Consider the following 26,676-nt stretch of genomic DNA (forward strand, 5'->3'; position numbering starts at 1 on the left):
ATTGCAAAGCCTGTGTCCTTAACCCCTGAAGCGGCACGGCCTCTGTGGAAGGAGTCCTGTGGGCCTGGGCTGAAGGACACATGGGGTCTGCTGCACCCGTGTCAGCACTGCTCCAGTGACACGGGGAACCTGGCGAGGGCAGCCCCTCAGCATTCGCTCTGTGGAGTGTCGTGGCTCTGCTCTGTTTTAAGAAGGAAACCAGGAATGAGCTGATGGGTTTGCTCTGGCAGCAAGATGCAGAGCTCGCTTAGGAAAGGAAGACCAAGGTTTATTATGATTGGGTGAAGCCCTTAATTGCCACTTTGGATGAAACTTACTTTTAAAAATTCATATTCTGTAGCCAAAGGGCCTCTCCTCTTACAGAAGTACTGCGGCTAATTAATGGCTGGGCATCTTGTAAGAGGCGGCTATTTACTTTATTTTTAGTAAAAGCTTCTTGGAATTTTCCTGACTTCTGCCTCCTTCCAGTGCCCTTGGCTGCCAGAAGATGTTAACAGGCCTGAGTAGGGCTGAACTTTGCTCACGGCCAGTGAGCCTTTTCCAGGGATTCTTCTCTTTGGGGGAGGGAATGAGCATGGCTCTGGCTCCTCTCTGGCTGCCCTCACCTGGTGGCCCAGCTGCTGAGGCAAGAGCCAGAACCGAGTGGGAGGCCCCTGGTTCCCCTCCGGAGATGGTGGGCTTTTCCCTCCCCGGCTTAGATGCCAAGAAGGGTGTGGAGAAGTCCATCAGCCCAGTGACGAGGGGCTGAGAAGATAGGCAAGGCTCTGAGGTATACAGAGATCACTGGCTGTCGCGCCGCTGTCCATCCGGGTTCACTCCTTACCCGCCTCTTCCAGCTCAGGACCCGACAAGGCTCACCTGTGTGGACCAACCACAGCTCCGCTGCTCCCTGGCTTTCTGCCTTCCTTGGGGTTTGGCCGGTGTGGAACATCAGTGGGAGACGGACGTGGGTGTGTCATCCCCTGGCCCCGTGCCATGGGGCTACAGCTCTCGTCAGGAGAGCCTCTTCACACAGCTTGCTCCGTTCAGATTCCGGAAGCCAGGTTCACCTCTTCCCTTCAGAGCAGGGGTAGTAATGGAGCCCCACCATGGCTAGCCCTTTGCTGCCCACACCTTGGCAAAGAGTTTGCTTATTCAGCCCTCTATTTTCCTCCTTTGAGTGTGCCCTCTTTTTCCTGCAAGAACATGGACTGATAACCAGATCTTCCAGAATTTCCTTTCCTGGGGAGCAGGGAGAGAGTCAGCCAGGACTAGGGCCTAAACTGCTGTGTGCAGACAAGGCCTTGTGCAGGCCTGTGATTTTGCCTCCTTCCCCTTCAGCCTTTCTCTCGTGATGCAGAGGGAGCCCCTGGAGGACTTGGGCCTCGTGGGAAAAAGGCTGAAGGGAAAGGAGGGCAAAATCACAGGCCTGCGCAAGGCCTTTTCTTCTTCCATCCTCTTGGATGGCTCTCTGTCACTTGTCTAGCTTCTGGCAAACTCGGAGACAATAGCAAAAACATATGGATTCTCAAAGAACTGGCCTGTGTGTTTAATCCATGTTCAGATGTAGGTTTATTCCAGGCCTGAAGGGTTTGGGCTCACTGGAAGGTTTTGGATTTCAAGGCAGAAGGCTCTGGAGGGTAACATGAGTAGATGGAACCACACCTAGCAAGGGGAAGGCTTTTGCTCCGGCATTGCACACCCTTGCTTGCTTGAAGGGGTAGATTTTGGTGTCCTTTCCCTCTGATAAGTAGCCATTGCCATGTGAGGCTGTCACTCATGGGCCTTATGTCAGTTTCTTCCGAGATGTAAAACACTCTTTCCTATTTTTCTCTCACATACTATGCTGTGCTCAGTCGCTTAGTCATGTCCAACTCTTTGCGACCCCATGGACTGTATGTAGCCCACCAGGCTCCTCTGTCCGTGGGCATTTCTCCAGGCAAGAATACTGGGGTGGGTGCCACGCCCTCCCTCCTCCAGGGAATCTTCCCAACCCAGGTATTGAACCCAGGTCTCCTGCATTGTAGGCAGATTCTTTACTGTCTGAGCCACCATAATCCTTGGAAAGAAGCACAGGGACACATATATACATGACATTTTAAGAGCCTTTGAACCTTTCTGTGTGTAGTAAATCCTTGCCTTCTTAGTTCAATAAAGACAACTTTAAAGTAAGATGTTATAGGAATGAACTTTTTGGCCAACCCAATACTTCAAAGTATCATGTACAAAGGCCCTAAGGTGAGGCTAGAGGGTCAGGGGTAAAATAAATAGAAACAGATGTGTTTAAAATTACTGGTTTCCTCTTCCAGAAAATAGAAGAGGAATAAATATTTTCCAACCCATTTTATTAAGTCAGTATTACCCTGATCTCTGAACTAGACAAGAACATTACAAGAAAACTACTGAACCAAAACTCTCATAAACATACATGTAAAATCCTTAACAAAATACTGGTAAATCAAATTCAGTAATATATAAAAATAATAAATCAGGACTGTCAATGAAGGGAGATTTATCAAAGAAGTACAAGATTACTTCAACATCTGAAAATCAGTCGATGTAATTCACCATATCAGTAAGCTCAAAAAGAAAAATCATGTTATTATCTGAAGCAATGCAGGGGGGAAAAAGCATTTTTGATGAAGTCCAAAATCTATTCATAATGGAAACTTGCAATGGAGGGAAATATACAGGTGGCACAGTGGTAAAGAATCCACCTGCCAATGCAGGAGACGTCGGTTCAATCCCTGGGTCAAGAAGATTCCCCTGGAGAAGAAAATGGCAACCCACTTCACTGTTCTTGCTGGGATAATCCCATGGACAAGAGCAGCCTGGCGGGTTACAGTTCATGGGGTCGCAAAGGGTCAGACATGACTGATCAACTGATCACATCCAAACCTGAAATAGGGAATCAACAAAAGGACTTAGTGGTGAAATTCTGAATGTTTTACCTCCAAGGCTGGGAACGGAGTGGAATGTCTGCTCTCATCACTTCTAGTCAAGGTTGTCCTGGTGGTTCTAGCCAGCAGTAAGGGAAGAAAAATAAATAAGAGAGTCATATATCTTGGAAAGGAAAAAGGAAAACTATCTTTATTAGCAAATAACATAATTATCTACATAAAAAATCCCAAGAAATCATAACAATTACTGAACTGCTATGTGAATTTAGTGAGTTGAGACAACACAAAGTCAATATAAAAGGTGAATTATATTTCTCCGTATTATCAAGGAGCAATTGGAAATTGAAGCAAAAAAATACAATTTCTGATACCATGAAAATGAAATGCTCAAAGATAAATTTAACAAACTATTTATAATACCTGTACATTGCTGAGAAAAATCAGAGAAGATCTGTAGAAATAGATCTATACACTGTGCTTTTGGATTGGAATTCCCAATATTGTTTAAGATATCAGTTCTTCCTCAAATTGATCAACAGATTGAACAAGTCCCAGTGAAAATTCTAGGACGCTGCTCTCTTTTAGAAATTGAAAAGAGGATTCTAAAATTTATATGGAAATGCAAAAAACCTAGCATAGCCAAAATAATTTTGAAAAAGAGGAACAAAGATGTGGTGTTCATAATATCTGATTTTAAGACTTAATATAAAATTATGGTAATAAAGGCAGTATGGTATTGGTATAAAAAGGGACATGTATATCAATACAACATTAGAAATATTTGGTTGGCCAAAAGTTCATTCAGGATTTTCTGTAAGATATGATGGGAAAGCCAGAGTGAATTTTTTTGCCAACCGGTAGAGCCACACACGTATGCATGCCAAGTCACTCAGTCGTGTCCGACTCTCTGCAACCCCATGGACTGTAACCTGCCAGGCTCCTCTGTTCATGAGATTCTCCAGGCAAGAATGCTGGAGTGAGTTGCCATGCTCCCCTCCAGGGGATCTTCCCTACCCAGGGATCAAACCTGCGTCTCTTACATATCCTGCGTTGGCAGGTGGGTTCTTTACCACTGGCACCACCTGGGAAGCCCAGAGTATAGTCAACTGAATTTTGACAAAGGTACTAAGGTAATTGGGTGAAAAAAAAGGACTTTTTAGAAAATTGTGCTGGTCAGTTGGAAAAATTGGACATCCACATGTAAAAACCACAAATTTCAACCCTTACCTTGCAGCATGTATAAAAGTCAACTTGAAAAGCATCATCCCACAGAGTGGACGGACTGACACAGAGAAGAGAGTAGGGGCCTCAGGGCATTCCCAGTCCTGGATCTGTCACTTACTAATCTTAGCTTTGAGCAAATACTTTAAATCTCCTGAGTTTTGGTTTCCTTTGCTGTAAAATAGGGACATAATACCTGCCTTGAGAGGTGTCTGTAAATATTAAATGGGACCTATATTAACATGTCAAGAATCCAGCATGGAGAATTTCTCAACCAACAGTTGTTGTTATCATCATCATTATTAATTATTGTTGTTGTTCAGTCACTCAGTTGTGTCTGACTCTTTGTGACTCCACGGACTGCAACACACCAGGCTTCCCTGTCCTTCACCATCTCCCAGAGCTTGCTCAAACTCATATCCATTGAGTCAGTGATGCCATCCAACTATCTTGTTCTCTGTCTTCCCCTTCTCCTCCTGCCTTCAATCTTTCCCAGCATCAGGGTCTTTTCTAATGAGTCAGTTCTTCACATCAGGTGGCCAAAGTATTGAAGCTTCAGCTTTAGCATCAATCCTTCCAGTGAATATTCTGGGTTGATTTCCTTTAGGTTTGACTGGTTTGATCTCCTTGCTGTCCAAAGGACTCTCAAGAGTCTTCTCCAGCAACACAGTTCAAAAACATCAATTCTTCAGTGCTCAGCCTTCTTTATGGTCCAGATCTCACATCCATGCATGACTACTGGAAAAACCATAGCTTTGACTAGACAGACCTTTGTTGGCAAAGTAATGTCTTTGTTTTTTAATATGCTGTATAGATTTGTCATATCTTTTCTTCCAGGGAGCAAGCATCTTCTAATTTCATGGCAAAGTCATCATCCACAGTGATTTTGGAGCCCAAGAAAATAAAATCTTTCACTGTTTCCATTGTTTCCCCATCTATAAGTCATGAAGTGAAGGGACCAGATGCCATGATCTTAGTTTTTTGAATGCTGAGTTTTAAGCCAGCTCTTTCACTCTCCTCTTTCACTTTCATCAAGAAGCTCTTTAGTTCCTCTTTGCTTTCTGCCATAAGAGTGGTATCATCTGAATATCTGAGGTTATTGATATTTCTCCCAACAGTCTTGAATTCCAGCTTGTGATTCATCCAGGCTGTCATTTAGCATGATGTACTCTGCACGTAAATTAAATAGGGTGACAATATACAGCCTTGACACATTCCTTTCCCAGTTTTGAACCAGTCTGTTGTTCCATGTTCGGTTCTAACTGTTGCTTCTTGATCTTTACACAGGTTTCTCAGGAGGTAGGTAAGGTGATATGCTATTCCCATCTCTTGAAGAATTTTCCACAGTTTGTTGTGATCCACACAGTCAAAGGCTTTAGCGTAGTCAAGGAAGCAGAAGTAGATGTTTCTCTGGAATTCTCTTGCTTTTTCTGTGATCCAACGGACGTTGGCTATTTGATCTTTGTTTCCTCTGCCTTTTCTAAATCCAGCTTGTATGTCTGGATGTTCTCAGTTCATGTACTGTTGAAGCCTAGCTGGGAGAATTTTGAGCATGCTAGCATGAGAAATGAGCACAATTGTATGGTAGTTTGAACATTCTTTGGCATTGCCCTTCCTTGGGATTGGAATGAAAAGTGACCTATTCCAGTCCTGTGGCCACTGCTGTTTTCCAAATTTGCTGGCATATTGAGTGCAGCACTTTCACAGCATCGTTTTTTAGGATTTGAAATAACTCAGCTGGAATTCTATCACCTCTACTAGCTTTGTTTGTAGTGATACTTCCTAAGGCCCATTTGACTTCACACTCCAGAATGTCTGGCTCTAAGTGAGTGATCACACCATCATGATTATCTGAGTAATGAAGATCTTTTTGTATAGCTCTTCTGTGTATTCTTGCCACTTCTTCTTAATATCTTCTGCTCTGTTAGGTCCATACCATTTCTGTCCTTTATTATGCCTATCATTGCATGAAATGTTTCCTTAGTATCTCTAATTTTCTTGAAAAGATCTCTAAGCTTTCCCATCCTATTGTTTTCCTCTATTTCTTTGGGTTGATCACTGAGGAAGACTTTCTTATCTCTCCTTGCTATTCTTTGGAACTCTGCTTTCAGATGGGTATATCTTTCCTTTTCTCTTTTGCCTTTAGCTTCTCATCTTTTCTCAGCTATTTGTACGGCCTTATCAGACAACCATTTTGCCTTGTTGCATTTCTTTTTCTTGGGGATGGTCTTGATCACTGCCTCCTGTACAATGTCACAAACCTCTGTCCATAATTCTTTAGGCACTCTGTCTATCAGATCTAATGCCTTGAATCTATTTGTCACTTCCACTGTATAATCATAAGGGATTTGATTTAGGTCATACCTGAATGGCCTAGTAGTTTTCCTTACTTTCTTCAATTTAAGTTTGAATTTTGCAATAAGGAGTTCATGATCTGAGCCACAGTCTGCTCCTGGTCTTGTTTTTGCTGACTGTATAGAGCTTCTCCATCTTCGGCTGCAAAAAATATAATCAATCTGATTTTGGTATTGACCATCTGGTGATGTCCTTGTGTAGCCTAATTATTTAATTAGACTTGATTAGAAGTGCTCTAAAAACTCAGAATATGTGGTTAGGCAAGGAAGAGGTCAACCTGAAGTTATATGGCTATTTTACTTTATTTACTTTATTAACCAAGCAATGTTCTATGATGGCTTTAAGGTAAATTATATATAAACAAAAGGGTAAAAATAATCAAAGGAGCCTATGACAAGGAAGTGGACAGAAAATTGTAATATTAATACCAAGAAATGCATATTCTGAAGATCTTGATAGTTGCTATGGATGAGTCACACAATTTGGCTTTGATAATTCAATATAAAGAGGAAGATATGCTGAGTTTCAAGATTCATTCCTTCCACCAGCTATAAACAAGCTAGGTGGTGAGGAAAATGTGTATCCTAAGATCTTGGTATGTTGCTAGAGATGAGTCACTAACTTGGCTTTGAAATTTTTAATAATTCAATGTAAAAAGGAAGATATGCTTAGCTTCAAGGTTCAGACTTTCCACTAGCTACCAACAAGCTAGGTCATGAGGAGAAATACATATTTTCCTTACACCCCAGAGACCTCAAACAGAGAAAGCACAGTCATGGAGTGGATGGTTTCCCAACCACAACCCCCGTAACCTCAGAAGTGAGTTTCTTATAAAATCCCTCAGTGTTGGCCAAATCACAGATCTACACCTCTGTAAAAAGCATGAGACTCACATGGTTTGAAGTAATCCTAAGGTAAAAATTTTAAATATCTAAAGGAATGTTTGTGTGGCTTTTCAAGCCAGCCCTTCTAAATAGCTCTTGAAACTTTTGGTAAGTGTTGGTGAGCAGAGAGTTCAAAATTATAATTTCTGGCAAGAATTTCAAAGGTGAATATTTTGCTAATTAAAAGAAAAGACAGTCAAGGGCTAAGAGTAAAGATCCTTTGAAAATTAAAGAGTCTAACTGAAATCCACCTCTGCAGAACAGTGGGGTAAGGGACAAACTACGGACAGGGTAGAAAATACTCCCAAGAAGCAGTCCCAAGGCCTACTCTGGCACACGGGGGGACAGGCAATTGAGATCCAAAGTTCTAAGCTATAGTGTGAGGCTATAATGATTTTAGTCTGGAAAAATTTCAAAGCAGATGTTAGCAATCACCCACCATGGGCACTGAAAAAAAATCTCAGTAAAATACACATAGCATTTCTAATTTTAAGCAGTGTAGGTTCTGGTCAAACACTTCAAGATGAATTAGTTGCAAATCAGATTCTCTGATAGTAAGATGATTTGACCAGCGGTAGAGAATTGTTGGATATAAGCCACACGAAACACAGAGCACATCTGCCAAGGATAATGAATTTGGTTTGGAGAAGTTGATCTTTCTTTCTGGTAACATTTAGATAGCAGGGTTAAAATATTTTTTTTGAGACTACTTCTAGTACATGCTAGAAAAGTCTCTGGAAGGGAGCTGGACTGGGCCAGTCAAGAGGGGCTCAGCCCAAAAAGGCTACCTGGAGGGGTGAGGAGACCCCAACAGAGATGCACAGTGAAACTGGGAGCCGGAAGGAAAGTTGTTGGGCGACTTCACCTGGAGGAGGTATCACCCAAGTCAAGATTTCCAGTGATGATCCAGAATCAAGAAGCACCAGGCAAGAGAAGCAAATAGCCTTTGGAAACTCCATAGCCAGGCGGTACTAATGTCCTATTACCACTGTATCAGTTGTTGTGGATGCTCTTAGATCCCTCTTTAAGGACCAAGACGCTCATTCCCCAGCTCACCATTGAGTCCTTCTCCCGAAGTTGCTCTTGGCAGGTTTTGTCCTCTCCTTGAAGCAGCCTGAGCTCTCTTCCTTTATGAGCAATGCTGGACCCTCTGGTATACCTGAAGACCATCCCAGCTTCACAGCCCGCTGTGGGAATGGTTGAGACCTCTGTGCAACCACATTTCTGTTTACCTTCTCCCTTTACATATGGACACAAAATTTCGTGTAGAGTTTTTCTTTTTTTGATTGTTTGGAACTTATTATCTTAAAAATGGTACATTTGTTTACAAAAATTAAAAACACAACACCTTAGAGTCACAGTAACAGGAGAAACAAAATTACACAATTAAATAAAAACAACTCACAAAAAAACACAGCACAACTCACAACAGCACAGGCTAAAGCAAACACGAGGCTTCACGGGAGGAAGGCCGGGGCAGACAAGTGGGATGTTCCTGGCACAGCTTTGGCCTCTGTACCATGCCTGAGGACCCACTTGCTGCCTGCCCCCCGCCTTCTACCCCAAGCTTAACAGCCCAGGAAAAGTGGGATGAGAAACCCTTTAATTCACTGGTCAGGCCTTCAAGGCCATGCTGAGGACCCTTTCAGGAGAGGCTAAAGGAGTCCACTGTCCTACAGACAGACACCAAGAGTCAGCAGGAGGCTGTGGTGATGGACCCTGGGAGCCAGATACACACCTGAAAGCAAAGCGTTCCTTGGGAGTCCCTGAGCGAGAGCCCTGCGGCCCAGGTTTCTGGGGCTGGGAGTGTGCACAGCCCCCTTTCTAAGACCCTTGCAGCGCCTCCACCAGAGTGCCTGGCTGCTCTGCTTCCTTATGTAGAGTTTTGAAGGGGCCTTTGACGCCCTGAAGGTGAACTGAAGGTTAAGAACCTGTCTTACAAGGTAGAAAGATAACTAAGATCCCTGATACAATGACCCTAACTAATTCTATCAGCAAGTGGGAATTGCTGGTAGAGCAGAAGTTACAGAAATCTTGGGAGATGACCATGCTTTTTTATACATGTATGTATAATAGAGATAAAATTCACATAGCATAAAATTAGCCGTAAGCCATTTCAGAGTTTGCAGTTCTGTGGCATTTAGTATATTCATGATACTGTGAAACTATCTAGTTACAGGAAACTTTTATTACTTCAAAGTAAGTCCTGTATCCATTAAGCAGTCCCTCCCTAGTTCTTCTTCCTCAGGCCCTGGCAACCACTGGGCTGCTTACTGTCTTTGTAGATAGAGATATTCTGAATATTTCCTATAAATGGAATCATACAATATGTGATCTTTTGGTCACATATTTTGGTCTGGCTTCTTTCACATATCATGATGTTTTCAAGATTCGTATACATTGTATCATGTATCAGTACTTCATTCCTTTCTGTGTCTGAATACTGTTCCACTCTATGGATTTTCCACATTTGTTTATCCATTCATCAGCTGATGGACATTGGCATTGTTTATGGTTTTTGTGACTATTACACGAATAGAATTGTTGGACTACTTGGTTAACTCTCTGTTTAACTTGTTGGCAAACTGCTAAACTGTTTTCCACCACAGCTGCACCATTTTCAATTCCTATCACCAACGAGTGAGAGTTCCAATTCCTCCATATCTTTGCCAAGACTTGTTATTTTCTGCTTTTCACTCTGGCCAACCTGTGGGTATGAAGTGCTATTTAGCTGGGTTTTGATTTGAATTTTCTTAATGACTAATGATATCGAGCATCTTTTCACATGCTTGTGGGCTACCTGTATATTTGGAGAAAATGTCTAATCAAGTCATCTGCCCATTTTGAAATTGGATTGTTTGCCTTTTTGCTGTGGAGCAGTAGGAATTCTTTATATGCTCTGGATACCAGACCCTTATCAGATATATGGTTTGCAAATATTTTCTCTGATTCTGTGGGTTGTCTTTTCACTCTCTTGACAGTGTCCTTTAATGAGCAACATTTTGTCAAAGTCCAACTTATCTTTTTTTTTCACTTGTACTTTGGTGTCATATCTCCCTTTGTGGTTCAGCTGGTTACCAGCAATGTGGGAGACCTGGGTTTAATCCCTGGGTTGGGAAAATTCCCTGGAGAATGGAAAGGCTACCCACTCCAGTATTCTGTCCTGGAGGATTCCATGGACTGTACAGTCCATGGGGTCACGAAGAGTCGGACACGACTGAATGACTTTGACTTTCACTTGGTGTCATGTCTAATAAACATTGCTAAATCCAAGGTCATGAAGATTTACCATTACAGTTTCTTCTAAGATATGCAATGGCAGGGCTAGAAAAGTTGATGTCCCAAACAAAGCAAGTCTTGCAAAAAGTACTAAAGATAGCTAAAAGGGAAATTAATGTTGAGAGTAAGGAAATTAGTCTTAGAGCAAGAAAGAGTAAGGGTGATTGGCCAAATATTGGGTTGACCAAAATGTTCATTCAGGGTTTTCTGTAATATGTTACAAAAAATTCTGAGTAAACCTTTTGACCAACTAAATATATAGCTTGTTGTTGTCATATTTATGAAGATCAGTGAGAAATATGAACTCCTGATTGTTTCCATCTCCCTCATCAAGGAAAATGATGTTCAGACTGAAAAGACTGAATTTTCAGTAGCACAGGGGCGTGTATCGGCAGGAGAGCCTGGATATGCTGAAATAACAAACAATGCCAAAAAGACCACAGAGGTTCAATCCTCACTTAGGGGAAGTCCTTTACAGGTTCAATCAGTTTTCTAGGCAGCTGGCCTCCATGTGTTGGACTCTGGTGACTTTGACCTGTGCTTCTGCCCAGGAGATGAAGGGCACAGGGCTTCTCTGAAATGTCTCCACATGGGAGTGGTGACAGTCTCCACTTCCTCTCACATTGCCTTGGCGGTAGCAAGTCACAGGTTCCCTCGCTTTGAGGGGGTGGGAAGGGACAGTCCTCCTGAGCGTGGAAGGAGAGGAGCTTAGACATATCAGTGAGCACCAGCAATGCCCATCATAAGGTGTCTCTACCTCCTTTCTCAGTTCTGCTACAAACCTACATTTCCTGAAACTTGCAACAAGTTTTAGGTCATGTACAATTAAGATATAGTAAACAGAGGGTTCTCATTTGACCCTGAAACTCTTCTGGAGTTGCTGTGGTTTGATTATTCCTCCACTTGGTCCCCCCCCATCAGTGTCATGGTCTGTGTGGGTAGAACAAAAGGACCACGCCAGGGCAAAGGGGGCAGGTCTTGGGTGGGGGCAGGGAGGGACTCTGGGAGCTTAAAAACAGAACACATGGCCAGCAACAGAGAACAGGTTCTTTCTCACAGACTTGGTTATTTACTATTCTCCGTTCTCTGAGAATTTAAGAATGCTGTGCCTTGGCTAAACAATGGAAATCACTATGTTTCTAGGTTGTCCCAGTAACTGCTTTACGGGTAACTAAAAAAGTCAGATTTATGGGCAGTCCTTTAAGAGTTATAATAAATACTAATAATCTCTTAAGATTAACCACTGGGATATCCTTTATGGGTGTGAACAGTGAAGAACATTTTGCAGCTCTGCAAATCTCTCCCCAGTGCACCATCCACTTCTTGATACAGTAGTGCCCAAAAAGTTTTGTGGCGTCCCTACTGTGCCTGACTTCACACCCTGCAGAGGTCTGGACCCTGGAGTGGATTAGACTTTGAACAAGGCTGTAAATCAAGTGAGGAGGGATCCTGGGTCTCCTCTGCAACAGTAACCCTGAAAGGGCCATTGCATAACCTTTAGGAATCCTAGAACTGGCTTCATGGGTCTTTGAGTTTATAACAAGTCACTATCAACACTTGGATTTCCAGCATAAATTTTGAAATACGTCACTCCTGTTTTATCAAGAGTGGCAGTCCCACTCAGGGTAAAAAATATCAACTGAACTGGAACGTTCTTGCCTTTAATGGAGATTTTGCCAGCGTTAAGATACAACTGGTAAGAGGCATTCTCTCCACTTTTCTCTAAGCTGCAGCCCACCAACTAGCAGATTGTGTGCATCAAAGATTGGCTGTAGTTCTGAAAAGAATCAGAACTGAATTATAATTCCAAAACAAGACTGAAAATGGGGCTCCTCTGCTGACCTGGCTGGAGAACATCCACTTAGCGGCCCCGTGTTTCCTCGGCACTTTCATAGCAGCATTCTCGTGTTGTCAGCTCAGTAGCGGTCTTGCTGCACAGGTTTCTTGGAAATGACACAAGAAAAGAGCCTGGGATTCTTTTTATAAGCATTGACTGCAGAAATTAGAACTGATAATCCTCCCTGGTGCCACTGCACAACTTACTCAGAGGAAACACATCTATGGAATGGAGAGTCCTTTAGAAAGATTGGCCCTTCTAAATAAATTATGTGGGCTTAACTTCCAACAGCCAAAATCTATAAACAGGAAGAGTTGGGAAAGAATTCTGGAATAAATTGTTGAATTGAACTGAATCGTTTCAGAAGACTATGAAACAAGAATGGAAAGAATGAATAAATATATTGTCCCAAAAGACACAAAAAACTGCAGGGATCTGGCAGGCTCTAAATCTCAAGCAGGCTGGGCCTTCATTTGGTGGGACTTTTGCAGTAAATTCATGCAGATTTCAGGTAGAGCTCTAGAGGGCAGCAGAGATATGGTTTCCTTGATGAAAAAGGTCACTTTCAAAAATGCAAGGTACTAACATTTTTTGCATATGGTGCCAATTTTTGTTTTTGACTGATGTGTGTGTTCAGTCACATCCAACTCTTTGCGACCCCATGGACTGTAGCCCACCAGGCTCCTCTGTCCATGGAATTTTCCAGGCAAGAATACTGGAGTGGGTTGCCATTTCATACTCCAGGGGGTCTTCCCAGCCCAGGGATGGAATCCATATCTCTTGTGTCTCCTGCATTGGCAGACGGGTTCTTTATCACTGTGCCACCTGGGAATCCCCTTTTGACTGATGTCTGTGTTCAAATAGAGTCTAAACTATTATAGAAATATGGAAATTTAGGCCTTAGAAGGCTTGCAATATTGTCAGGTTAGTTCAGTCCTCTTATTTTATATAAGAGGACCTTGGCCCCCCAAGGGGTTAAGTGATTTTCCGCGGGTCATCTAATGATAGCAGCAGTTAGGACTGTCCACCCCCCCACCCACACCCCCCGCCAACACACACACACACACAAACTCACAAACATGTTCTCTCTTACATTTAATCAAGGTTCTAGAAAGTATTTTTCCATTCTGAGATCATTTGGAGGCTTGAGTTCAAACACACATTCATGTCCTATTAAAAAAGGACTGATGGACATTCCAAAGTCTGAAGCTGGTGCTTTTTAAGTGCTGTAATTAATTCATCTTAGATTTTTCCCAAGAGCCAGATCAATTCAAATTTCCCCTGCCCATACTTCCAGGCTTTGGACTCTAGGTGGCAACATAGGACCTTTGGTTTGCTTTCCAGGAGCAGCAGCAATCTAGATAAATTCTTCGAGGAAGAAACCTGATTATCGTGGCTCTTCTTGACCCCGGCAGACTAATGGCATTTTCTCTTGGCTGTGCTGATGATCAGGGCTCGGATGCTCTCTTCGTAGATGCTAAAATTATTTTCACTATGATCCTCTGAAGTGACTTATTTAACAGGTCAGACTCCATTATGTCATCTGTTTGGCAGGGTCATATCTAGTGATTAGAGCATTTTTATTGATTTTTAAACTTCATAACATTCAGGCGACTGCTGCCCCTCTTCACCAAACAGCCCCTGCCCCTTCCCCATTTTCCTCGGCCCAGTCATAGCTACCCCTCCTCTCACCCTGGTGCCTACCCAACAGTTTAACTCAGTGGAATCATCTTTAAATGGGCATAAGGGACTGTCTTGAAAGAACAAAGTTTCAGAGAATGGCCTGAGTTGGGAATAAAGGGAGTGGCACTTCATGTATTTGTTCTCTGGATCTATAACATCCCTAGAGTAGGTTTTCTTGAGAAATGGTCTCAGAACAACATGGGATGGTTGGGAAAATGCAGAATTGCTGGGCCACACTCCAGACCTGCTGTGTCACAGTCTCTGGGGATGGCTCCTGGAACCTGTCTGTTAGCTCCTAAATAGACTGTACAGTGGACCACAGCGGCAAAGAAGCTGCAGTTTGGGGGTGCGGAGTGGGGTGGGGGAGCTTTCTGAACAGCTGGTGGAGCCATTTCCATCTCTTTTGCTGCCTCTGGTTTATTGGCCTGGTACCAGATTTTTACTGCTGAAGAAGCCTTCAAGTTCAGGAATAAAGGTAGACCCCCATTTCCCAGTATCTGCTCATCCCTTCTTTTCCCCTAATTGTAACCTGACTCCATAACACCTAAGGACACATAACCAGAAAGGTGAAGTGGGATGGCAAGAACATGAACTTCGGAGCCACAGACAACCAGGATTGAATCTTGGCTCAATTGTCAGATGATTTCCCCTGCAAGGGCTTCAGTTTCATCAGTTAACGCAGTCACAACCATTTGGAAACAGCCAACTGTTAAGGTTTAAGGAATATTTTCTTCCAGTATTTTTTCTCATTTTCTTCCCTCACTTTAAGTTTTAAAAATATTTTAAATTTCATGATAAATAAATTATTATTACAGATACTCAAATGATACAGATGAGATTAAAGTCCCCTTTAACCTTCCCAACCCAAAAGCCTAGCTGAATAGGATTATGCTCTGCATCGTTTCAAAACATGCTTTCATGATGTGATGTCAGATTTTAGGAGTCTTTCCATGTTAGCTAATTTAGATCCGTTTAGTCCTTTTGAACTGCTGCAGGGCACAGTCTTCTCTCTAGTACTGGAGTGTCTTAAAAAATTGTACACATAACTTTGCATACTAATTTCTCCATTTCACATATGTGGTAAATATTTTTCTGTCTCATTATACATTCTTCAGAAAACATGATTTTAATTATTTCATAGTAAAGTGTTAGTCACTCAGTTGTTTCCAACTCTTTGTGATCCCATGAACTGTAACCTGTCAGGCTCCTCTGTCTATGGAGTTCTCCATGGCAAGAACACTGGAGTGGGTTGCCATTTCCTGCTCCAGGAGATCTTCCTGACCCAGGGACTGAACCTGGGTCTCCCACATTGCAGGCAGACTCTTTATTGTCTGAGCCACCAGGGAAGCTCTGTACATTTAATTTTGCATACTACTTTTTCCATTTCACATATGTGGTAAATATTTTTCCATCTTATTGTACATTCTTCAGAAAACATGATTTTAATCATTTCATAGCATTCCAGCATTAAACATACTAAAATTAATAATTATCCAATTATTGGATATTTGGGTTGTGTTCAGTTGTTTTTGGGTTTTTTTTGGCTGCACTGTGTCACATGTGGGATCTAGTTCTCCAAGCAGAGATAGAACCCATCCCCCCTGCATTGAAAGTGCGGTCTTAACTGCTGGACCCCCAGGGAAATCCCATTTTTAATTTTTGATCAATTGTTCCTTTTTAAAGATAATCTCAGTGGCTCCTTACACTCATCATTCCCACTGCTCCCATACTTAGTGATTGTTTTTTGGTCATAGCTGAATAGTTGAGGTCCTTAAAAAGGGGATGATGGGATCAAGGTCATTTTGTAGTTTCTGCACTCACCTTAGGAACAAATTGCTCTATGAGTGAGGATGGATGTTAAATTTTAACTTCTTAAATTTCTGTTGAAACTCCACTCTCCTCAGCCAAATAACTGAAGCAAAATGAAGGTATCTTTCCAGAACTGTTTACTTTGAGCAGGTGAGCATTTTCACAATTAGAAGGGAAGCTTGCAATCAGTTTCTTTAACGGAAAAGGCTTTCTTATAGAATTAATCCATGCATGGCTCAGAGGAAGCAAGACTCTCTGAAACTGACTAGATTAAAGGGGCTCCTTAAAATCAGAAATACTTGGCCCATTCATCTCTGCTGGGTGATTGACAGAGGTCTTCAAACCATCATCCTTCATGGGAGGTACTTGGCACAGGCTCCATATGATTTTAGAGCTTCTGGATTACAATCAATTAAATCCATAAATAGAAATGAACTGCCATCATTATCCCCCAAATAATACCCCAACATCTTCATCTGGCCCACTCCAGTGTCAGGCAGGAGTTATAGACAGGCTTGCTGCCCCGGAAGGGGCAGAGATACATGCAAATACTGAGAGTAATGATCATGAGAAGAAGATGCACCGGGTTTTAAGTGAAACTTGAACTTGAATATCTGTTTTGCCCTTTGAAAAATACAGGAGGAGCAGAAGACAGCCTCTACCCTTGAGGACATGTTAGTTAAATATTACTGTACTACAACATCAAAAGCACTAAACTAGAAGGCTTTATAGGCTCAACAAAATGCAACAGTGACTAATGGCTGCTGCTGCTAAGTCGCTTCAGTCGTGTCCGACTCTGTGCGACCCCATAGACGGCAGCCCACCAGTCTCCCCCGTCCCTGGGATTCTCCAGGCAAGAACACTGGAGTGGGTTGCCATTTCCTTCTCCAATGCATGAAAGTGAAAATTGAAAGTGAAGTCGCTCAGTCATGTCCAACTCCCTGCGATCCCATGGACCACAGCCCACCAGGCTTCCCCGTCCATGGGATTTTCCAGGCAAGAGTACTTGAGTGGGGTGCCATTGCCTTCTCCAGACTAATGGCATTGCAGATTAAAATAACATTAGAAGGAAATGAATAGCATTAGTGTTTGCAACATGCACAGCTCATGTGAATATTCCAAGTATTCAGTGTTTCTCATAGAATTTCAATGTTCTTTGACTCAGAAGAGCTTAGATAATTTGGGGCACAATTTAGGTTGTGGGATTTCCATTATTTAACATCTGCGGTCTTTAGGAGTATGATTAGAGCCTTGGTTCTCTAGGCTGACAGGAGACTGGCCCTCTCTTTTATGTTTCTCCGTCTCTGTCTCTTCCCCTACAGCCCTTGACAGACTCACCTGGTCCAAGGAAAAAGAAAACCGGGACTTCGGACGCTCAGGATTTATATAGCACCATTACTCTTGGCTTCTGTGATTCTCTAACACCCTCCATGGTGCTGGAAACAGGACTTGTCAGCTCCATTTTACTGAGAGAAAGTGAGGCAGGAAAGGGTAAATGGCTCACTGGCCACCCAGCAAGACCACAGCAAAGCCAGGATTAGGACACAGGCCTTTTGAATTCCACAGTAGTGCCCCTTTCTCTTTACCCTTCTTTTACATTTTGGGCCAAATGCTTGCTTTCTTTCTGGTTAAAAGCATCTCTTTCACTAGTTTTTAACCACAAGTCAAAAAACCTACCCTTTGGCCATCTCCTGGGTGGAACTTTGTTTTCAGTCATTCACTTCTAACTGCACGGGGTGGTAAGACACTGGGTCCCCCGGGGAATTTGTGCTGGGGACCTGAGGGTGAAAGGTCATCCCCTTCGGCAGCCCCTGTTCTTCCTTTGGCGAGTTGTCAGGCAGCCTCTCAACCATTGATCAATCAACCCCAACGGCAGACTGACTATTGCAGCTCTCACTGACTCTGTCAAAATGGGAATCTTCCTCCTCAACCCATCTGGCCTCTCCCGGCACCTCGGTGACTTTCCCACCATTCTTCCTCTTTCGGGTTTTCCTCCTTTTTCACTCCCTGGTCCTTACAGTTACACTGACTCAATCTCAGGAATTAGTCACCAGCTTTTTGCTGACCATGGATTCGCACTCAGCACCTCGTCTAGTGCAGTCACATCACCCCAATATGTGGATGTTTGTGCATATGAGATAAACAGTGGATCAATCAATGGAAAAAGGCCATAGGCTTTTTAGAGCTAGGAGGGGATATAGAAGTCATCTGATTTAACCAACATTTTTACAGATAAAGAAACTTAGAAAAAGGTTAAATGACTCTCCTAGGTTATGTAATTACTGACGCAAACACTATTAACCAGATCTTCTGATATCCAAATTTCTTTTTCCTCCCATGAAACCATCGTTCTTCTACTTATTATAGCTCCTTTTTAACGATATTTGTCTAATTCTAATCATTTTTTACATTTTAGAGATAATGGCCTATTTTTCATTTAATTAAGACATTAAGTATCATCTCTCACATAGTAAAAACATGCCATATCTCATACAGTATTTTAAAAAACATAATTTTACCCCCCAAACATTAAAGTAATACATGCTCAATGTGTAAAACTTGGGAAATAAAGAAAGGATACCTATGGAACAAATTTTTAAAAAGTACCTAATTTTACCAATTGGAGATAAATCATTACTAATGTGTTAGTATATTTCTTTCTAGTTTCATATACTTCTTACACTGTTGAAATCATGTTGTATGTAGAGTTTCATATTCTAAGATGTTTTGTTTGTTTACTTGTTTGACAGATCATAAGACTTTAATGTGTCATTACAAATTCTTTGTGTAGATGATATAAAAAGCTGCATGTAGTCTATTTTTGATGATAATACAGTGCTCTTAAACATGGGACATCTAGGTGGCATCCCAACTTTCTATATTTAAGGCAGTGTTGCAATATATTGGTATGCATACATGTTTCTATATATATTTCTGATCTTTCCTTGGAAAAAAATTTCTAAAAGTGGGTCAAAACCTATTGACATTTTTAAGGCCCGTGATATATTTTATCCAATTGCTTTTCAGGTATGTGATGCCAACTGACACACCTACAAACAGGCTTCATGGTACTTTTTAGGGTATTTTTCCAAAAACATATCTCATTTTATTAGCAATTCAGTCTTGACAGGTCCACAGTCTAAAGTAGTTGCTGCCAGACATCAGCTATAAATTAAAATTGCCAACCAGACTCCCAGCCCCATCTGTGACTGTGTTTCTTTTGATTGTTGGGTCAGCGGCATCCCTACCCTGCACTGCAAAGAGAAGTTGGCAGCTTTCTGACTACATACACGTTACTGTGTTAAATGTATCCGAAAGCCTACTGAGTGACAGATGGTAGGCCATGTGCGTGTGCTCGAGAGCAGAGGTGAAAGACAGGGTTTGTGGCCTCGGGTAGTTCTAGTTGTGCAGGGGGAGACAGTCATGGAAGCCAGCAGGGAGAACAGAGTTTTAGATACTGCTGCTATAAAGGATGTCTGCACCAGCTGTGTACAGCCCAGCCCAAGCGCACAGAACTCAGCCTCTGCAGGCACAGGCAACATTTAAGAAGATACAGCACTTAGACTGTACCTTCAAGGGCAAAGAGGTGCCAGATGGGAGACCTGGGGTGTCAACAGTCTGCCCAGTGGGAATGTCCTGAGGCAGACTACTCACGGTAGAATCACCTTCAGAGACTGGTGACCTTGGGACAGTTATTTAACTTCTTTATACCTCAGATTCCTCATCTGTAAAAATTCCACAATATAAACTACTTCATGGGGCTGTGAAGGACAACTGAAATAGCATAGGTAGAAAACTTCTTGGTGCATCGTCAGAGCCTCTGGAGATGGCATCCCATCACCACGGTCATAATTCTGGGGGAAGCACGGAGTCGCGATGAGGAGGACATGGTGGGAGATGTGGGGTTGGCAGAAGAAGGGTCAGTGCACAAAGGCCTTTCTAATGTTTTGAATAGGACAGTTTTTACCCCAACAGCTGTAATTCCCTTGTAGCTGTTTGGAGTTGACTATCTAGAAGCAGGACACTGAATGGATAATCTCCTTGGGTTCCTTCCAGCTCTGAGATGTGATTCCCACCCAAGACCAAATGAATTCAGTCTCAGGTCTGGGCACACCATCTCAAATAACACAACCCTCTCCACTTAGCTTACCAATAACCAAAGGAAGATACCTTTCCTGCCTTCTGGGGCTTTTAATGATTAACATCTACCCAGTGGGAACAATTATTTTAATAATATTGAACTATTTAGTTAGAGAATAAATTCCTGAGAGTGGAGAGTGTGTAAAAAAGATCCAGCCAATTTTTTTTCCCCCCTGAAAAAGATCTTAGGGACTTTCACCCACTTTGTGGCTTGGTTTCACTGGAGGGAAATGTGAAACAAGATAGACTAATTTTGTCCAGAGAACAGAGCCTCTCTGCTCACTTTCCCTCTTTTCTCTTGCAGCTTAAATTTAAGCAGCAGGGCGACAGCCACCGTCTGGCTGCTTGCCCCATTGGCAGCCCTGTCTCCCCAGTTGGGTTCATCTCGGATTACCTGGTTGGTCCATGAAGTCAGCCCAGGTACTGTTCCCTGCCCACTTCATTCCTGTCTGTCCCGCCAGTTCACGCTCCTTAGCTGTGCCAGCTTCTATGAGGGCAAATGTGTCTCCAGAGATAGTACACTGTTTTCTCCTTGGACAGACAGGCTGGGAGCTGGGAGAAAGGCAATAACCATGCCTCCCAGTTTGCACAGTTGTCCCAGCATAATTATCATAGTGCCTCTTTTCTTTCTCTCAGAAGTGTTGTGTTTGGATAATAAATTACGTGCAAATTCTATGGTCACATATATATCAGACATTCAGTCCCTCAAGGTCAGGGACTAGGTCATTTGTTATTATTAAATCTCACAGCCGAGGAGAGGCAGCTGATCGTCTTCTAAACTCTCCGTAGTTTAACCTTGGATGACTGTCCTACCCTCTTAAAGGCCCTGGGATCTGAACCTCGGTTTTTAAATGATCTGTACAATTGGACATAATATTACTTACTTTCTAGAACTGCAAACAGATAAAAGGAAACAGTGATTTTATGTTTTAGAAATTTTAAAACATTATGCAATGTCATTTTCTAGAACTTAACACAGCTTTTGTCACATAGTAAGCATTCCATAAATGCTTGTTAGTTGAATGAATAGAATGAATAAACTTGTAATAAATTAGCAACCCTCGGTGGGGAGAGGATCAATTCTACTTAAATTGTAATGCTATACTTAGCAATCAAAACTGATTTACAGCCCTACCCTGAAGCTGATCTATAGATACAATAGCAAAATAAATGTGTCCCGTAGGCTTACTGTGAGGACTCATTGTTCAGTTGCTAAGTCATGTCCAGTTCTTTGTGACCCCATGGACTGCAACATGCCAGGCTTCCCTGTCCTTCACTATCTCTTGGAGTTTGCTCAAACTTATGTCCATTGAGTCGGTGATGCCATACAACCATCTCATCCTCTGTTGACTAGAAAGGAAATAAATAATTAAAAAATATTAGGGATGGTGGTAAGCGAGACCAAAGCATAACTGAAGGTGACCGAAGGAGTCAGGTCCCTATAAACTGGCCCTCTCTGACACTTCAGGACTCACCAGTAACTAGAGAGGGGCATCTGCTGCTGCTGCTGCTAAGTCGCTTCAGTCGTGTCGGACTCGTAGCGACACCATGGAATGCAGCCTACCAGGCTCCTCCATCCATGAGATTTTCCAGGCAAGAGTACTGGAGTGGGTTGCCATTGCCTTCTCCGTACTATACCTGGCTTTCTGGTAAAGGTGATAACCTTTACACAGTACTGAGCCAGGCTGGTGATTCAAAGTGGATTTCTTGATTCTTGCTTAACTTAGGGGCAGTTAGGACCCAAAGGAAATTCACTGCTTATGCCAGTGTGGAAATTCCTCTGCCTGGGTGCACTTTTATGACCTGACTTTTTCTCCACTAATGTGAACTGATCTTTTTTTCTGATTGGAAATAATCTAACTAATTCTGATTATCTAATTCAAATTTTTGGTCTTGCTCACGGAAGTCTGTAACCTACTCCTGTGCATGTACTTGGACTTCAGGGCTTGTTTTCTCACATCTGAACCACTGTTGTGCCCTGATTTCTCTTGCTTTGATTTTCTCAGGGGGCCAATCAATAAAGGTCTTTTAAGAGGTGATCTGTTCCTTCCTCTCCTGATCCAGGCAGGTTTCCAAGTTCTTAACTCAGTCATTTGGGCAATGCATCCCCCTAAGAACCAGAAATCACTAACTAGTGTCATAGCAACATGGCAAAACCAGCCAAGCTGAAGCAGCACAGAAAACATTCCTGGACAGGTCTGGGAGCATGAGACAGCCAAGAGAGTGACAGCATGCAGCCAGGCACACTGTGATACCTCTAAAGATACATGGCAAAGGTACAGCATTAGAGACACAATCATTTGGATTTGTATCCTAGTTCTGTCAGTTAATGGCTGTTTGATTTTGGACCCCGCCATAGTATCAGTATTTATATCTGTAATACAGGAATGTCATGAAATATAATTCTGAGGATTATGAGGTCTGAATGAGCTACATTTTGTAAAATGTTTAACATTATGCTTGACATACTTCTTTTCTGGAAGCATGAAAAGAATTGCATACAGAAGGCAGTGATTGATCCCTCAACTCAAAGGAAGGCTGCAGAGAGAGATTTAATTCATCTGGGGAGACTTGTCCACACTTAGTGGTACAATAGTAGCAATAATGTCCTTGGAGAGAGTCTTAATATCAAGGAAAGACCATGAGCTTTTCCTTGTCAAAAATAGTGGAAGAATGCAATGAGAGTTCTCATCACATTGTTCTTTACATCATGGAAACTCTATAAATATTCCTTAAATATACTATATGATAATATGGTATATATCACATATGAATTCTCAGTTTTTCAAATAATATAATATTCTGTCTGTAATATCAAAACCATGCAACATAAAAATCACTCTTAAAAGAAGGATAATTCAAATAATATTTCAAGATCCTTTAGTTTTTACTGAAGAATGCTGGTATATTACTTTGCATATTAGCTTTCTTTGAGTGTAGTGAGGAAAGAATAAATTTCTGTTGTTATAAACCACTGAATTTGTGGTAACTGGTTATAGCAAGCCTAGATAGCTAATACATTAGGCAATACCTGAGTGGAAGTTTTGATGTCCACATTTTATTACTTGTTCTCATAAATATAGAAGTTATATTTTAAGGAGATATGAATTTTAGTCCACTTGGAAGCATACTCATTAAATAACTCTACACTTTAAAAAATAATGATATATTATTGAAAAATTATATGTGTATCAAATTTTAGTACATAAAATAATATGCTAAATACCTTTAAAGAATTTACCGTTAAACATCCATGTTCAGTGAAAACAGTTGTAGGCAATTCATCATCCCTACCTAGTAAATTTCCAGGAGTGAAAATAGCAGAGTAGTGTGACTTCTTCATTATTTCTGAGCCACTCACCTTCACTTTAAAACTCTTGCTCTTTTCTTGTTAAACTAGCTATTATCTGGACCTGCTAGAACTAACAAACTTAAGTACCATTTTGAACAAAATGCTTTTTTCTCCTATAATGTAAAAACTTAGCATAAAACTCAAAGCATGAGAAAGTTCAGGTTGCCTTTTATTTGCAGTCTTTATGGAGCAAATAATATTCATATTTTGAATTATGCAAATAAGCATTTACATGATAAATCGTAATTGCTCTCAGACAGCTGTTTATAATTGGGTAAATGAGACACACTTTTAAATTGTCTAAATACATACTTACCCATGTTTACATATTTATACACTAGAGTATAACTGTTCTGAATCAGCTGTTATCCTCTATTGTGTCTTATACAGACCAAGGGAAGAGAACTTTTCATACCAACAGTGAAATCCCCTTTATTGGTCTGAGATCAGAACCAGTTCTCTTAAATAAAGCGTGACCTCTCTCCACATACCCCTAGCCTGTGGCATTCCACAATACCTCAAGCAGGAAATTATTTTATATCACTTTGGTTGGGTGGGAAATTAATCCTGACTCAGATTCTTGTCCCATTAGATACACACCTGTGGCAAAGAAGAAAGCTGTTCCTTCTAATGAAATATTTCTAAACTTTAAAAGTCCAGTTGTCTTATAGTTAGCAATGTATTCTGGTGTCCATTTAAAAACTCAAGTATTTCTTCTGAAAATACAGAAGAACTAGAGATCACGATGCCTGTCCTGAAGAGGCTGACAGTCAAATTAGGGAGATGAAATGAGCACTTTGAGATATTCAGAAAGCAATTAAGAGGATACAGATGATGTTGACTGTAAGAGCTAAAGGAGTCTAGAAAAGAAAAGAAGGCAAGAGGACATACAACCTGGGATGGGGTGGCCTGAGTTTTGAGGACTCTGGAGCTAGCCCCCTCCTCCCTGCAGAATGGAGGAGGACTGTCCAGCCTCTGGAAGGCAGCCGGAGATGTGGGAGGCAGGACCTACACAGTCCCATGCACACCTTTCTTCCAGCACACTCACTCGAAGCCCCGCAGGGAAATCAGAGGTCCTGATGTGAGAGAGGCAACCTTGCTGAGAAGCACCTTTTTCTCCTCCATTTTTCTGGGTAGAAGAATTCTATGCACTGCCCCCTTTTAAAAAAATCTTAATGCATTTCCCCTTGCTTTCTTAAAGCAGTCAACATTTTCCCTGTCTCTGGTTCCTCTCCTGGCAAATGCATTTGTTTCTGATCCATCTGCTTCTGTTCTTACATGGTGTTTCATATGTGCTGAAGAGAGAGAATTTTTACTGCAAAATGCTTGGGCTGAATTGAGAGGACTCAAATGCTACTTCAGGGATTCACACACCCGGAAGAATGAAGCCTAGAGACTGGGGAAAATACACCTGAAGCAGCTATAGAAGCACCCAGAAATGAAAACATTAGGACTCTAAGGACAGAAGCCAAGCCTCTATCCTTCCATTAAGTACAATGAGAGCCTTTGCATCTCGAGCGGAGATCTGAGAGCCATAGCAGCAAGCAGACCTGAGCCTGAAAATCTGAAACTGGAGGGTCTGGGTAATGCTGTTGAGTTTAAGGAAATCTCTTCTATATGCGGCTTTTTCCTAACTCTGTTAGGAGAAGAAAAGCTACTTCAGGGACTAGTAATGCAGGATGCACTGAAGTAGAAAGAACCCTAGATGAAGAAAATCCGGGCTCCAAGCCAGACTCTGGGAGACACTGGGCAAGTCACCCTCTCTCTCTCTGTGCCTTAGTTTCTTCTTCTGTGAACTGGATAAAGTTCATGTCAGCTCTGTGACTGATGATCCTAAACGTATAGCCAAGCTCCCCGTTGGCTATATGAGGCTAAAATGCAGCCTCTCCACAGGAATCCTTCCTCCATACAATTCGTTATTATCACAGTAACAATGCCACCATTAACTGAGCACCTACTAACTGTGGTAAGCACTGTGCCAGGCGCTTCACACAAACTCTCACTCATCTCAACGCCTATAGAAATGGTTACTTCACTTTTACAGGTGAGGGAAGTGAAGCTCCGAGAAATTATAAAGCTTGACCTGAGTCACTCAGGTATTACTGGGAGAGCCAGACTTCAAACCCAGGTTTGGTCTGTCTCTCTGTTCCCCAAATCTCGTGCATGTTGGAAAGAAAAATCAGGTTGTGTCTTCTGCACTAGGCCTTATGCTTGACCATATCAGCCTCAGCACTAGCTCAGTGCCTGGTGCTTATGGCATAATTATTGTTGTTGTTCAGTCACCCAGTCATGTCTGACTCTTTGTGACCCCATGGACTGCATCGTGCCAGGCTCCTCTGTCCTTCACTATCACCTGGAGTTTGCTCAGATTCATGTTCATTGAGTTGGTGATCCTATTTAACCGTCTCATCCTCTGCCGCCCTCTTCTTTTGCCTTCAATCTTTCCCAGCATCAGCATCTTTTCCTATGAGTCAGCTCTTCGCATCCAGTGGCCAAAGTGTTGGAGCTTCAACTTTAGTATCAGTCCCTCCAGTGAATATTCAGGCTTGATTGCCTTTAGGATTGACTGGTTTGATCTCCATACAGTCCAAGGGACTCTCAAGAGTCTCCTCCAGCACCACAGTTTGAAAGCATCAATTCTTGGGCACTCAGCCCTCTTTATGGTCCAACTCACACATGCCCATGACTACTGGACAAACCATAGCTTTGACTATATGGACCTTTGTCGGCAAAGTGATGACTTTGGTTTTTAATATGCTTGCCATATTAAATGCTTGTCTAAGTTTGTCATAGCTTTCCTTCCAAGCAGCAAGCATCTTTTAATTTCATAGCTGCGGTCATGAAAAGAAAGAAAGCCCAAGAAAAGAAAAGCTGTCACTGCTTCTACTTTTTCTCCTATTTGCCATGAAATGATAGGACCGGATGCTGTGATCTTAGTTTTTTGAATGTTGAGACTTAAGCCAGCTTTTTCACTCTCCTCTTTCACCTTCACCAAGAGGCTCTTTAGTTCCTCTTTACCTTCTGCCATTAGAATGGTATCATCTGCACGTCTGAGGTTGTTGATATTTCTCCTGGCACTCTTGACTCCAGTTTGTGATTCATCCAGCCCAACATTTCACATGATGTACTCTGCATATAAGTTAAATAAGCAAGGTGACAATATGTAAGGAGTACCTTGTGGTATTCCTTTCCCAATTTTGAACCAGTCTGTTGTCCCATGTCAGTTCTAACTATTGC

At 42.1% G+C, this 26,676-nt stretch overlaps 1 long non-coding RNA gene across 1 annotated transcript; it reads right to left on the reverse strand.

Annotated features, from left to right (window-relative positions):
• Nucleotides 1-2,557: 2,557 nt before the first annotated feature.
• On the reverse strand, nt 2,558-25,652 carry LOC145530498 (uncharacterized). Its single transcript, XR_014071841.1, has 7 exons — nt 25,476-25,652; nt 24,040-24,155; nt 21,277-21,437; nt 8,396-8,578; nt 6,465-6,596; nt 2,931-2,997; nt 2,558-2,745 (listed from the first exon to the last, which is right to left on the reverse strand). It is a non-coding gene; the product is annotated as an uncharacterized LOC145530498 (long non-coding RNA).
• Nucleotides 25,653-26,676: the final 1,024 nt, after the last annotated feature.

The sequence above is a fragment of the Giraffa tippelskirchi genome, chromosome 12, assembly GCF_054371585.1.
Source record: "Giraffa tippelskirchi isolate mGirTip1 chromosome 12, T2T-mGirTip1v1.2.pri, whole genome shotgun sequence".
Taxonomy (NCBI): domain Eukaryota; kingdom Metazoa; phylum Chordata; class Mammalia; order Artiodactyla; family Giraffidae; genus Giraffa; species Giraffa tippelskirchi.